This window comes from Protopterus annectens, chromosome 12.part0 (genome assembly GCF_019279795.1).
Source record: "Protopterus annectens isolate FY-2018-M chromosome 12.part0, PAN1.0, whole genome shotgun sequence".
Lineage (NCBI taxonomy): Eukaryota > Metazoa > Chordata > Ceratodontiformes > Protopteridae > Protopterus > Protopterus annectens.
The window spans coordinates 974,896,591-974,910,532 of record NC_056746.1 but is presented as its reverse complement, the minus strand read 5'-3'; the positions used below and the strand labels follow the sequence as shown (position 1 = coordinate 974,910,532).

The 13,942-nt window shown below is 37.8% G+C and overlaps 1 protein-coding gene across 1 annotated transcript in view; it reads right to left on the bottom strand.

Annotated features, from left to right (window-relative positions):
- Nucleotides 1-13,942, bottom strand: part of LOC122816237 (embryonic polyadenylate-binding protein-like) — a 457,099-nt gene that overhangs the window by 212,479 nt on the left and 230,678 nt on the right. The window lies entirely within an intron of this gene.

Sequence of the window (13,942 nt, the reverse complement as noted above, 5' to 3'; positions counted from 1 at the left end):
AAGGAATGAGCCTACCTCCACGGTATGGGAGTACAGCTGCCTCAGAGCAAGTTACCATCTTAATTAGGCAATGCTCCCAGGCAGAGTCTGAAAAAGATTCATATAGATCAGTTTCACACAGACTGGTAAATGCAAAAACTTGCAGACCTAGTTTAAAAACATTGTAGGATGTGATGCTCTTGGGGAAAAAAAAACAGAGGTGAAAGAAGGGAAACAGCAGTGACACACACCCTTCACATCCCTGTGACCTCAGAACTCGATCTGGAAATTCTGTTGCACATACTGACAATGCTTATTATACTTATTACAAGTGATAGATCAAGTCAAAACGCCAAAATAATGAAAGGCAGGAACATTCCATAGGACAGCTCCAATGTCACTACATTGCCCAGATGAGTGTTCAGTAAAATTGGGGGGGGGGGGGGGGTACCAAATACTTGGTTATGATTAGGTTAACCTGAAACCTAGGATTCTCAATTTACAGAGGATTAATTTGTCTTGCTGTTGATTAAATCTAGAACTGAGAAAAAGTAATTTAATTTACAAACAGGAAAGATATTAATGGCTGCAAAACAGAGGAATCTGGGGATAACTGCAGTACTTCAGTAGGCCTCAGACATCTACATAATGCCTAGAAAAGCACAGTTCTGACCCAAGAGGAAGGGTCAGTAGCCAAGTCCATGAAGGGGGGTGGCAATAAAGCAAATTATGGTCAGCTGTGTTAAATGCTGTGATCCCAACAAATACGGCAACAGTGAAGTTGACTATCCAATACGGAGGAAAATGTCATCAAGAGATGACAAGGCAGTAATGGTGCTATGACCCTTCTCTAGCAGTGCGAGATATACTTGTGAACTTTATAGCTCACCTACTTTTCAGGCATTAGCTATACCAGGGAATAACAGCATTTGCAAAAACATATGATTTTAAAATAAGGATACATAGTCACGACGCAGCAAGAGATGACAAATCCCAAACTCATTTGTTAAAACCTAGGCACAGCAACCTCTTTGTGAGGGACCCGAGAAAACTGGTATTAACAAGTTTCCTCAGCTCACAGCTGAACAGGACAAAAGCATGTAATCAAACCAACACTATAGCTTTATAACGGGTACATAGTCAACCTTCCATTTCCAAAATGTGGACCACCACCTCTCGGTGTGGAACACTTACTAACAAGTTCTACTAGGAAGCTTGAAGTATGGTTAAAATTATAAAATGTTTTGGATTAATATGAATTGGTGTAATTTATAATGGATATAAGCTACAAAAAAATTAATGAATGTGTAGCAAACCTTTTCAATTTGGAATGTGGAACATGGACTTAAGACACAAAATGAGAAATGCCCCTCACAGTGGGCAATAGTTGAGAGGTATGCATGCAGTTTTATGCAACACTTCCAGGTCATTCCTCGGGCTTAGCAGCTCAAATACAGGGAGGGAGGGTGCACAGTATTTTATATCTGGTTATATATTTGTGGATTATTTTTGATGTAACAGAACAGCAAAACCTAATGTGAGCTTTGATAATACAATTAAACTTGAATGTCTCAGAATCCACTACAAAGGGAGGTGCAGAGTTCAAACATGCCTGGGACATAGTCAGATGGATACAACTGTAAATGCAGCTCCATATGACTAATTGGGGGTGGAACTAGTGGAAAGGTTTCCCATTTGCATCTGCCAGTGTCCAAATAGGATTGTGTAGGGCAGAAGTCAAATGGGAAGAACTTAAGTCAGGAATAGCGTCAAAGTCAAATCAGATTCTGGGGTCACCAGTCTCAAAAACAAACCTAACATTATGTATGTGACAGTACAGTGCGCATTTAGCTGCCAAGAAAGGCACAGGTGGCGTTGTGGAAGCCAATTAGCGTCTTGTGCTAAAAGGCACAAGACTGAAAAAAATGGAATTTGAGAAACAATTCAAACTATCAAAATACTGTGAAAAGATGAAGACCAGATTTGCTTAATATAAGAGACATGTGTACCAAGACTGCTGGAAACTGACTAATGAGAGCAAACTACTACTAACCTTGAGCTACAGCCCTACATCAGAACAAAGTCCCCCATTTAACAGATTTGAAAAGTGGGTGGAGTCATAACTGGAAGTGCAGTTAAAAGTGGATGGATCTGCACACTATGTAGTGCCATGAAGCACATTAGCCAGTCAGCTACATGCAAGTTTAGTGAGAACTATTTGGGAGGGGAATAAATACAAGGGCAAAATCCAATGAGACACACAGGAGATGGTCACATGCAGGGACAAAAATGTGCACAGAAGTATAAAGACAGGGAGGACCACACAAAGAGCTAGGTGGTTTTCAAGAGTGGATAACCTTGTTTACTTAATTCACTGCACGTTTATAATTCACGTTATATCTGGAGTTGGCTCTGTGGCGTAGCAACAGGGAGATTGGACTAGATCTCGGATGATCCACATTTGCCAAGCAGAGAGTTGGAAATTGTGGCTTTGGAATGATGGAGTAAATGGATAAGTGGGGAGGGTACCGTTAAAGTCATACAAGTACTATCTCGTCCATCAGGGGAAAGACCAGATCTTAGAGGATACAGTCCATTCACTTCAACCCTTGCAAACAAGGATAGGGATTAAAACCACACCTGAAATTCCCCAGCTCCAACTCTTGCCCTACTCCCATAATGCTCTGTACCTTCTCTCCATTCTCTCTTGCTGTGATCAAAGCACTAGAAAGAAATGTCCCCAAGCTCTTTTTTGTGCTTGCAATGTTTCAGCAGTATTGCTGTCTGATTCTAATTTCTTTTAAATTAACTTCTTGAGGGTTTCCAATTTCTTTTGAATTCAAACCTTTCTTTTTGAAGGGTTTTTGTCTAGGTCTGCATTTCAGACATGATCATAGGTTTCAACCTTCCTTCTCCAGAATGAGGAACACTTGCCTTCATAATGTGGAACAAATGGGCAAAATGTGGAACATGTACTAATGGCTTACTAACAACATCTAGGAAGGTCATAGGATGGTTAAAATATGCTGATTTTACTTATAAAGAAGATCCTTTAATGAATTAATATAATTGATTTCCATTTACCATGAATTTCACTTAAAAAAATTCTAACACTGAATGTGTGACAGACTCTTTCAATGTGGAACTTTGAGGAACATGAACTTTTTAAGACCCCAAATGAGGTACGTTCCTCCTAATGAGGTACACTTGAGAGGTATGGACATGATATGCTTATGCTGGCTGCATTACCATTTCATAGACTAGTTTGACGTCTTTTTTGCTCTACATTGTTTGCCAGTTTGTTTGGCTTGGTCCACTGGCTTGGTCCACTTGCATTACCATGGATAACCAAGCAGATTCAAAAACAGTTCCAATTGTGCCTCAGGGCAAAGTCATGACTGCAAGTGTCTCATTTGATGAACAATGTGACATCCGTCTATTAGAAGGGTTAAACAATAAAGAAATATATAGTCATTTGTGTTTGTATTAAGTTAATAGGTTACGAGGGTGTTCTGGTTGTATGCTTTTTATTATTAAAACAAAAATTTAAAATGCAACATAGGTTACAATGTTAAGAAAAAATACATAAAGGTTAACCTTTCAGACAATGGGTACTTGTATCACAAAAAGCTGGAAACAGACATTTAAAAAATCTGCCATAAATAATAGGTGGGAATATGGACTTAATATAATGGTGACACTTTTGATATCTTGGGATGTGAATGATAATTCATGTATAGACAAAATATAAAGAATACTTAATTATATTAAGTAATGCAGAATTAAAATAGCAATGCTACAGGAGACACATTTGGAAAGAATTGAGCATCTGGATTTGATAAAGTCTTAGGATGGATATTCTGCAGAACATTAGGGACAATGCCAGATTTGGAGTAGTAAGGGGCTACTAGCAATGATGAGCATTACACTGGCATGTACTTTTATTCCACAAAAAACTGCTATTCTGCAGCTTAAGTCCCAGAGACTCCCCCTTTTGTGGAATAGACTCTTCCTCCATGCAAAGCAGAGTACCTCATTAAATCTTTTAAGCACAACCTGGATAACTGGATGGGGAACAGAAAATATACCCCTGGGATTCTACCCGTCTCTGTGCTAGACAGTGGCATAAGGGTGCTGACTTGTTTGAACATTGGCTAAATTCTTGGCTACGCTTGTAAGGGCCTCAGGGCCAACAGCCTAGTAATATCCTAGGATAAACCTTTCTGCAGGGAATACTACTTATAGGTGTGGGCTGGGGACTGGAATTGGATTTGCAACACTGAGGGTGTTATCAGGGGCTTTAGATGGGAAAAACATAAGAAGGCAGACCTCTGAATGTATTTATGAAAATATTTAGAATGAAGGACGTGAATTCAGTAAAAAGAACTACATATTCCAAGGTACAACAACTAGGGTAGACTTGACAAATATTTCACAGGAACAAGTGCATTTAATTAAGAACTTTTATGCACATCCAATAACTTTCAGATCATGTGACAATTACTAAGAATGCAGGGTAATTAAGTAAAGACAAGACACTGGCACTTCCCCACCTACCAGTTAAAGATAGGAATTTAAAGAATGCGTAGTGGAAATGACCTGGGAGTTATTAGGAAGATAAAGTACTCCAGAAGTTATAGCAAGGTAGAAAGATAAAAATGAAGTAGCGTTTAAAAATGTGTTATAAATAAAAACAGAGATCTGGTTAAAAAGTAAGAATTATTTACGGGGCTGACAAAGTATTATAAATAAGGGGAATCTCAAAGAACAAGAAGAGGTGCAATTAGAGTGCTAAAGAAAAAAATAACTGACTACCTGGATAATATGTAGGAGTTTAGAAATATTGCTATAAAGCAACTATTTATAACTCCAGAGCATAAACAATTTGGGCACAGTGACCTAGACAACAGAAAGTAGATGAGGATGTTGCTAAACTTAAGCCTATAACAAGAAAAAAAAAAACAAGAGACCCTATAGAGATATTAGAAAATTTGTATAAAGCAGAGAAGTGGGGAAAATCAATAAATATTTCCATTTGTGCTTTTTTTAAGACAAATATGCCGAGGATAGAGGTAGGAGGCTGAACAATCTTCCAGGAATAGGTGGTGTTGCCCGTTCATCTCCAATTAATGAGAAGGCTTGGGGTTTTGTTCAGATGCTTTAATACACAGAAACACTTCAGGATGGATAACAAAACCTTTAAATATAGCCTACATGCACACATTCACATCTCAGCCAACTACAAAATGGCAGTCAGGCTTGCACGTGGTCAGTATTTATACAGTAGTGCAAGCCCTTGGATAGCTTCTTAAAAGTATATACACATTGATCTACATCCTCCCTCTTAAGATTGCCCTTTATACAAAATAGCAGGGATAGGCATGCATTACTATGTACATCTCAAATGAAATTCAATGTTCAGGTTTCTTCATATCTATTGCAAGGTTTAGAGATGCAACCTTATCTCGTATCATAACAGTTGGGACTAAAATTAGCAACAGGGACAGTCTGTAGTGCACAACTTGTATTGGCAACTTCTGGATTAGTCATAGGAACAGGAATATCCTCTGCAACTTCCTCAGGAATTGGAACACCAGATAACTCACTCAGAGATGGAGAGTTTCTCTTATAGGCTATTTGCTGTGGTATAGGCTTGGATACCGGTAGTAAAATGCCTCCGATTCCACCTAAAGATTCCTTCTGTTTTCACAATGCATGATCTCTGCTCTGGACAAATTTTTATGACACCAATCCGATCATAAACTTTGGATGTTTGCATCCTTACCACCTCTCTTTTTTTGTAATGGATTGAGTGGTCTGTTGGTCTTATCGTAGTAGGACTTCTGGGATAGGGAGCTTCTTCAACAGATCGTTTCACACTGATTTGCTGTTCTTGACACATGGAACCAGCAATTGACTACTGAGGGGTAATGTGGTTCTGGTTTGTCTAAACAGAAGTCTCTGAGCAGGTGAACCAAGATGTTTACCATGAAGCATATTTGAGGTTCAAGAGATCCAAGAAAATATCACCATCTCATTTTGACTTCTCAAATAACTGTTTACACTTTGCACTGAACGTTCTGCCAAACCATTTTAACTGCAGGTACTCTGGACCAATTGTGACACGAGTAAAGCCCCCATTCTTCTGCAAATCTTTTGAACTGTTGACTTGTAAACTGTGTGCCACTGTCTGAAATAACTGAGGACTACCATGAACAGCAAAATGGCATTTCATCTTAGTAATGACTGTACTGGATGGTAAGTTAGGAAGTAAGTAAATCTCAAACCAATTGGAATAAGTCTACTAACACCAAACAATGTTGACCATTCAGCTTGAAGATAACAGTGGCTACTGTCGACCAAGGTAGTTCCGGAATCTGGTTGGGATGAAGTGGTTTTGTTGAGGCTTTTTCTTATTACATAATAAATAAATAAAAAATGGTCTCTCAATATCTTGAGACATAGAAGGCTAAAATACTCTCTCTCACCTTTCTTTCGGTAGATTTGTTTCCTGGGCGGCCATGATGCAAGTAAGTAATGTGCACAAGTTGCAAAGACTTTGGAACAATCACTTTTGGACCTTTCATAATGATACCTTTTGTCAAACAAAATTTCCTTTCTATATATAGAAAATAATGTTGCAGTTCTTGAGGTAAACTAGATTGCTTTGATGCCCATCCTTGATTGATAAAGCAGCTGAGCCTTTGCAAAATTGGATCTGTGGCTGTGTGATCTCTCAACTCAAGACATGCAGAAGAAAAATTACGCACTTCCAGGACTTCAAAATCATTAATCGAATGTGAACCTTGATTGTCTCTGTTCAGTCATATTTCTGGGTGATCTGGATAATGTATCAACAAGATAAAGAAGTCTGCTGTTCTTGTAGACAAGATTGAAATTATACTTTTGCAATCTCACTGTCATACATTGCAGTCGGGCTGGGGCTGAATGCATAGGCTCTCTCAGGACAGTGACCAATGGTTTGTTTCAAGCTGGATAGGTCTGCCATAAAGAAATTATGGAACTTTGAACATGCAAACAGACTTGCCAAAAGCTCTCTCTCAATCTGGGTATACTGCTGTTCAGTTTTGGTAAGAGTTCCCAATGCACAGGCAACAGGTTGATCCCCCTTGTAGAATGACTGCACCAAGTCCAAATTTCTAAGCATCACAGGAAAGGGTCACTGGTTGTGCACATCACAGTATCTGAGCGTTGGCAGAGTAGCAATTTCAAGACAACAAATGCTCTTTGATGTTGCTCTAACCAAGTCACACCTTTACACATTAGCTCTCAGAGTGGTGCTGAAAGTTGGCTCAAGTCTGGAATGAACATTGACCGTGTCAAGAAAACATTGCAGAGCTTGAACATTGTCTGGAGCTGGCATCTCAAAAATGTTCGATTGCTTTGAAGGGTTTGGTCGTAAGCCTGTACTTGTAACTAAATGACCAATATAAGGAACTTTTTTGTAGCCTGAATTTGCATTTCTCTGGGTTGAGCTTAAGATCCAGTTGACATGCCCTTTCTAGAACTTTGAGGTTTCTGTCATGTTCGGCTTCATCATGACCTCTTACTAGTATGTCATCTACTATGATAGCACAAGGATACCCAGAAAAAGTTTGCTCCATTGCTCGTTGAAAGACTTCACTTGTAGAATTTATCCCAAATAGCATTCTCAAAAATCTGTACCTACCAGAGTACTGAAAGTAGTGAGCATTGAGGATTTTTATCAAGCTGAATTTTCCAAAATGAACTCTCTGCATCTAAGACCTAAAAATAGTGACATTTGGTATCAAAGCTGTGACTTTTCAGACCGTGCACATTGGATGAGGTTTTTAGCGCTTTGCTCAAATCTCATGAATCAATGCATATTCTGATGTCATCTGATCTTCTCTTACAAGCTACTACCATGGAACAATCCATTCAGTTGGACTTTCCAGTTGACAAACTGCACCTTGTCGCACCATTTTATCCAACTCTGCTTTTTGACTCTGTCCTGCATGGCTATTGGAACTTTACATGCTGGCCTGATAACAGGCCTGACCTCTGGGTCTAACTTCATGGAGTACACAACTGGAAGTTTGCCTAGTCGGTCTTGGAAAAGATCTGCATAGGATGAAAAAATGTGCTGGGCAAAATTAGAGTAGTGGTCTTTAAAGCTAACTTGGCGGACTTCATTAAATGAAAGCAGTCCCATTTTTCAAAGTGTCTCCAAGTTCTAATGATGACTGGACATGCCTCGACCACATAAAACAAGTCATAGCTCCTTCAAGCAGACTAACACGAAAGCACAACTAAGCCTTCAATTTGAATTTCTTCACCTCCCTAAGCAACAAGTTTTGCACACCTTGCCAAATCAAGCCTTTAACTTTCACACACACTCGCAAATGGTTCTGTAGACATAATATTGCACTTGGAACCTGTGTCAACTTTGAGCTCTACAGGTTTGCCATTTATCTGAACAGTACAAAATACTTCATTCTTGGCACTTAAATCTACTGCACTGACAGTTTCGTGAAGCAGTGACACCATCCACATAAAGAGTAGGGTTGCCACAGTCTAACTGAAACTAATTTCTTAAACTGTTCCCCTTTAATAAAAGGATGTGGGCCAGTTGATTTTCAAAATCTTATGAAGTGATTCCATTTATTACATTTGTAGCATTGTTGACCAAAAGCTAAACACTTTTCCCTTTTAGGTTCATGATTACCAGCACAATTATGACAGTTGGCAATGAAACTGGGTGGGGGACCCAAGCTCTGAATTTGCCGATTCACTCTTATGCTTACTGAGACTGTGCAAAGTCTGGAATTTGCTAGAAAGTTCTGGAGTTTACTAGCAAGTGCTGCAGGGGTTGCAGCTGCCATGTGCTTGGGTCCATTTCTTGCAATAACGTGCTGCATACTATCAACATGAGCTTCATCACGGTGCCTTCTAGAGCTGCTCTCATTTATAAGCATATTCGTGTGCTTTTCTGTGAGCTGGTATATCTGACAAATCTCAATGGCCTTATTCAAAGTTAAATCACTGTCATGAAGCAAAATCTTTCTCACAGCATCATCTTTTATACCTCACACAAGTCTGTCCTTTATCAACTCATACCTTTAGTCACCAAATCTGCATGTTTTAGCTTTATTTCTCAGGTCAGTTATATATGCTGCAAAAGTTTCACCAGCCTTTTGATCCCTTGTGTAAAATAAGGGCCTCTCCATACATTTGTCTGGGGGTTGCACATTTCTCTAAATTTCCGTTTTAAGCACTATGGGTCCTCCTTTGATTCAGCCTGTACAACAATATGATGCTTTTTTTCCCCTCTCCAGCAGAAATAGCAAGCGCATACCCAAACGAATGCTGCCTTTCTATGGTTTCTGATCCAGCTAAAGTAGAATGCCTTTGTATTGTCATCTTTATCAGAAAATGCAGCCTGTAAAATTTTCGTAACCTTGCTCAAACACTCTCCAGTTCTCAGCAATATTTCTGTCAAACACAAGTGCTCTGGGTTTTCGAAATACGTCTGCCATGCCCACAAAGTATACACAAACACATTGAAAATATGGTCCTTGTAATTATGCATCAACAAACAGTGCTGTGAGCTTGTAACATCCAAATGCACAATAAACTCTTCAAAATACTTTACATGGTGAAATTTGCTCTGTAATGGATGTACTCTGCAAAATAGCTTTACTGCAACACTGCACATACAAACATTTCAAACACTTCTGAAAACTCCATCTTTAATACGAAAATACATATGCTTTACGAAAAATGTAGTTTCCCCTTTTTATTCGTTTTATGCAATTCAGACTTTATTCCAAACATTTTCTGTAGTAATTTTGAATATTTTTATCAATAACGTACACATCTGTTTATGCAAATATTTACAATGTTCTGCATGTCCCTTTCCATATTTTACAAAGTAATAGTGCTGAGCAAGGTTTAATACTTAAATTCATTTCTGACCTGTTTTGATAAGTTTTGCCCATTTTTAGGATGATTCACTCCTGTACATTCCTCCAACCGTAGTCAAGTGACTCATCATTTTAGCCATGGGTCTCAAATTTCATGCCCCTTGGATATGCTGGTTCTAACTTCCTGTCCTTTTAAACATGCCGCTTATGGTTTCATATCCTTTAGATATGCCAGCATCATGTCGCTTGTTCGTCTCCAATACAAATGAGAAGGTTTGGGGTTTCGTTCATATGCTTTAATACAGAGAAACATCAGGATAGATAACAGCATCTTTAAATACAAACTAACAGACAGAGCTTGCATACATGTTCACATCTCAACAACTAACTACAAAATGGCAGTCAGGCTCGCACATGCTCAGTATTTATACTCTAGTGTAAGGTCTTGAACAACTTCTTAAAGTTTACATACCCCTGTTAAAATTCCAGGTTTTTGTGAGATAAAAAATGGGATCACAATAAATCATTTCAAAACTTTTCCCACCTTTAATGTGACCGATAACCTGTACAATTCAATTAAACAAACAAATCTGTTAGGAGAAAAAATGTAAAAAAAATAAAAAATGGGTAAATTTCAGTAACTGGCTAGTAAGCGCCAGAAAATAGAGAACCTGAAAGAAAATCAGCTCAAAATGTGAGGGAAAAAAATGTACACATACACAATTAAAATAAATGAAATACTGATGGAGTATTTCAACTCAGATAAAATGGTGGAAAACAGATTCAGATGAGGTGCAAAAATCAGAGTTTGAAATGAAAAGGCTGTTCAAATATGAAACTGTTCAAGAGAGGTTTAAAAAAATAATAGAATTAACAGTGCCATAGAAAATTTTGAGACAGCTTCAAATGCTTTCTGGATACAAAATTAATGAAGCAGTAAATTATGTACCCACACATGAACTGGATCTGCAATATTGTAAATGTATTTCTGGAGACATGATAAAAATGAAGTATTTTAGGGGTATGGATTAAAAATTATTCTGGTGTGGCAGCTAAGGATATGTGGGAAGAGACTAAATAAAAGATTATACAATAACTGAGAACATAAAAGCTATATTATAAGAATACGGATAAGTACAAGCAGTCAAAATGTTTTAGTCCCTTTAGTCTTGTACACAGGTAAGGCATAATTTTATTAACCAGAGGAGAAATCATGGATAGCAATTAAACAGTTGAAGGACTATCTGGGAGGGGAAGGTGGCAAGAGTAAAGTGGGTAAACTGATTTTCCAGTACAACATGGAAGGCTGGGATTACCCAATCTGAAAGGGTGTTTCAGTGCTACACAGTTAAGGCTCCTATAACATAGTACAAGCAGAAAAACTATAATTCAAAGTGGAAAGGGATGATGTTGAAACAGGGGGGAAGCTCAAGAAACAAGGAGATACTGGTATTTTGGATGCAGGCCTTTAAGAATAATAATCATACAGAATATTACATCTATAAAGTAGCAAAAAGTATTCCAATAACTAACACATGGGAATGGAGGAAGGAGATTCTATTGATAGGGATGACTGCAATTAGGGATATAGACAACAGGCAAGAGGGGCTTTGAATTTACTTGAGAAAACTGGCAAAGGGACCAAGGTATTGGGAGCAAATAACTAGAGAGAGAAAGGTAATAGAATGAGAAAGGGCCAATAATTTATTAGGTTAGAGATCAATATCAATCCTTGATAGGGAAGGCAGAGCATAGGCAAAGAGAAATAAGTAGGGGGGTCCTAAATGAAAGGCCAGCACTGGTAGAGTTTTTAGTAGAACCTAGAATAGAAGCTGCCATTAGAAAAGGAATAATTAGTACAGCATATAAAATATTTCATAACTATAAAATCAGAGGAGGTTTGAAAGGAATGGAAAGAGCAACTGGATAAAATTCACAAAGAAACAATGGGAAGATATAGGTCTGTCTCAAATATGCAACAAAATCTAAAGATTTAGTATTTCAGCTTGGAAATGTTTACACACAATTTTGTACCCCAAGTAGACTCCCGATAATTTTCCACAGATAGATAAATGTTGCAGGTAGGACAGGGAAGAAAGAGGTACTTGGAAATGCATTTTCTGGGAATGCAGTGGGTTGGTGGACTTTAAGGACTCCCTGCAGGATGCACTATCGGAGATGCTGGGTGGGCGGATTGGTGTGACAAGAAAGAAGATTTTTGAGCTATAATACAGAATTGGAACTGCCTAGACATGGTAAGGCCTTGCTGTGTCTAATTGTGGTAGCTGCCAAAAAAGCAATTACTAGAAAATGGAAATCAAAATTTAAAACTACATTAGAAGCAGTGAATATATTAACAGATAAAACGACTGCAATGGAGATCTTTAGAGAAGGGTAGAAGCAAACTACATTGGAAAAAAATGGGAATTGTGGGAACAATACATACATGGGAGGAATGAAGTTTAAAATCAGGCAGGACTTAAATGAGCTATGCAATGTCTCACTGAAAATAAAGACAATAAGTGATGTATAATGTTCGCAAATGGAAGTGTTTCAGTATGGTTTGCAATGTATGATGCTTGTAGCTAGGATTGTGTCAGTTTTGTTTTCATTTATATACATGTATAATTGCTTATGTCATAAGTGATGGTTTAATAAAGATGTTTCTCATTTAAAAAAGGGGCAGGAATTGAATAATTTATGTAATATTGCTTTGGTTATATGATATATAGCAATGTATGTGAAGTATAATGTTTAAAGTTAATTTAACAGCTTCATTACTTTTAAATAAATGTAAATCTGCCTTTGCCACAACTGATAATTCAATAAAGGTGTCAAAAATAGAATAGGACAAAGCACATAGGGAATACCAGAGATTTTCTGCTGTACCAGAAAAGCTGGAAGGAAAATACCATTAATTTTATGAAAGCACAAATAAGCAAGTGGACTGGTATTCCACAGCGGGAGTTAACTAACAAGGCACATGGTGTCTATGCTCCAAACCTGGCTATGAGAAAGCAACCTAAACCTTTAATAGTAAAGACGCAATCCTAAAAGCAGGAGTTGAAACTGACAAAACTATGGCAGAAGGACAGAGTGCTAAAAGTGGGACACAGCACAGTATTTGTGGAGAATGACTTAACCAGGCAGGAGTAAATTTATTCTGCTATTCAGGGAATGTCAAGATGTAGGCATAAGTTTCAAATTGGTGTACCCAGCTTTCTCCAAAATATTCTCTCCCGGAGGGAAAAATTATTTTTGGTGCAGTACATGCTAAGGAGGAAATACAGAAGTCTATCCAACAAAAAGTAAGCTTTGAAGCAAGATTCTACTTGTTGTTCTGATAATAAAGACCACAGAGATACTGTGCCAGTGAAAACTTATCCAATGTTTCAACAGAAAATGCTCAAAAGAAAAAAAGCGCAACAGTTGACTAGAAGAATCAACAGCATGTTGGAAATGAAGCAGAGAAAGGATTTGGGAAACGGTGATGAACAGGAATAAAATCCATCACTCAAATTGACAAATGTGAGACTACAAAGCAATATTTACACTTGTGAAACATGACAGAATAAGAAAATCTGGAAATATTGGACTTTACTGACTTTGTTAAACTTGTAGGAAACTCTAAAGCATGTGCCCTACTTCATGTCAATGTTCAGAAAAATGCTTAGGAGAGGGAAAGAGGAGGGAAAGAGTTAAGTAAAAATTTTTTAACAGTAATATGTTTATGGTGCAGGATTTTTGTGCATGTGATAAAGTAAAGTTTTTCATTTATTTTTAAGTTTAATGGGGATACTAATGTAAAACCAGTTTTCCTGTTTGTTCCCCTTCTCTTTCTCCTTATTCAGGTTTAAGAAATGTAGGCAATGCAAAAATGTTAGTCAAAATAGCATGACAAAAAATGATACACTTCTCATTCTTGCATAGGGGAATAACGGGATCAAGGCCCTTAGCTTGATCTAGTAAGAAGTTATAAGAGAAAGCAAGTAAATGAAAAAGCACATTGATTATAAAGCTTTTTTCCAGCAAATAAACGTATGTTTTCAGCAGCAACT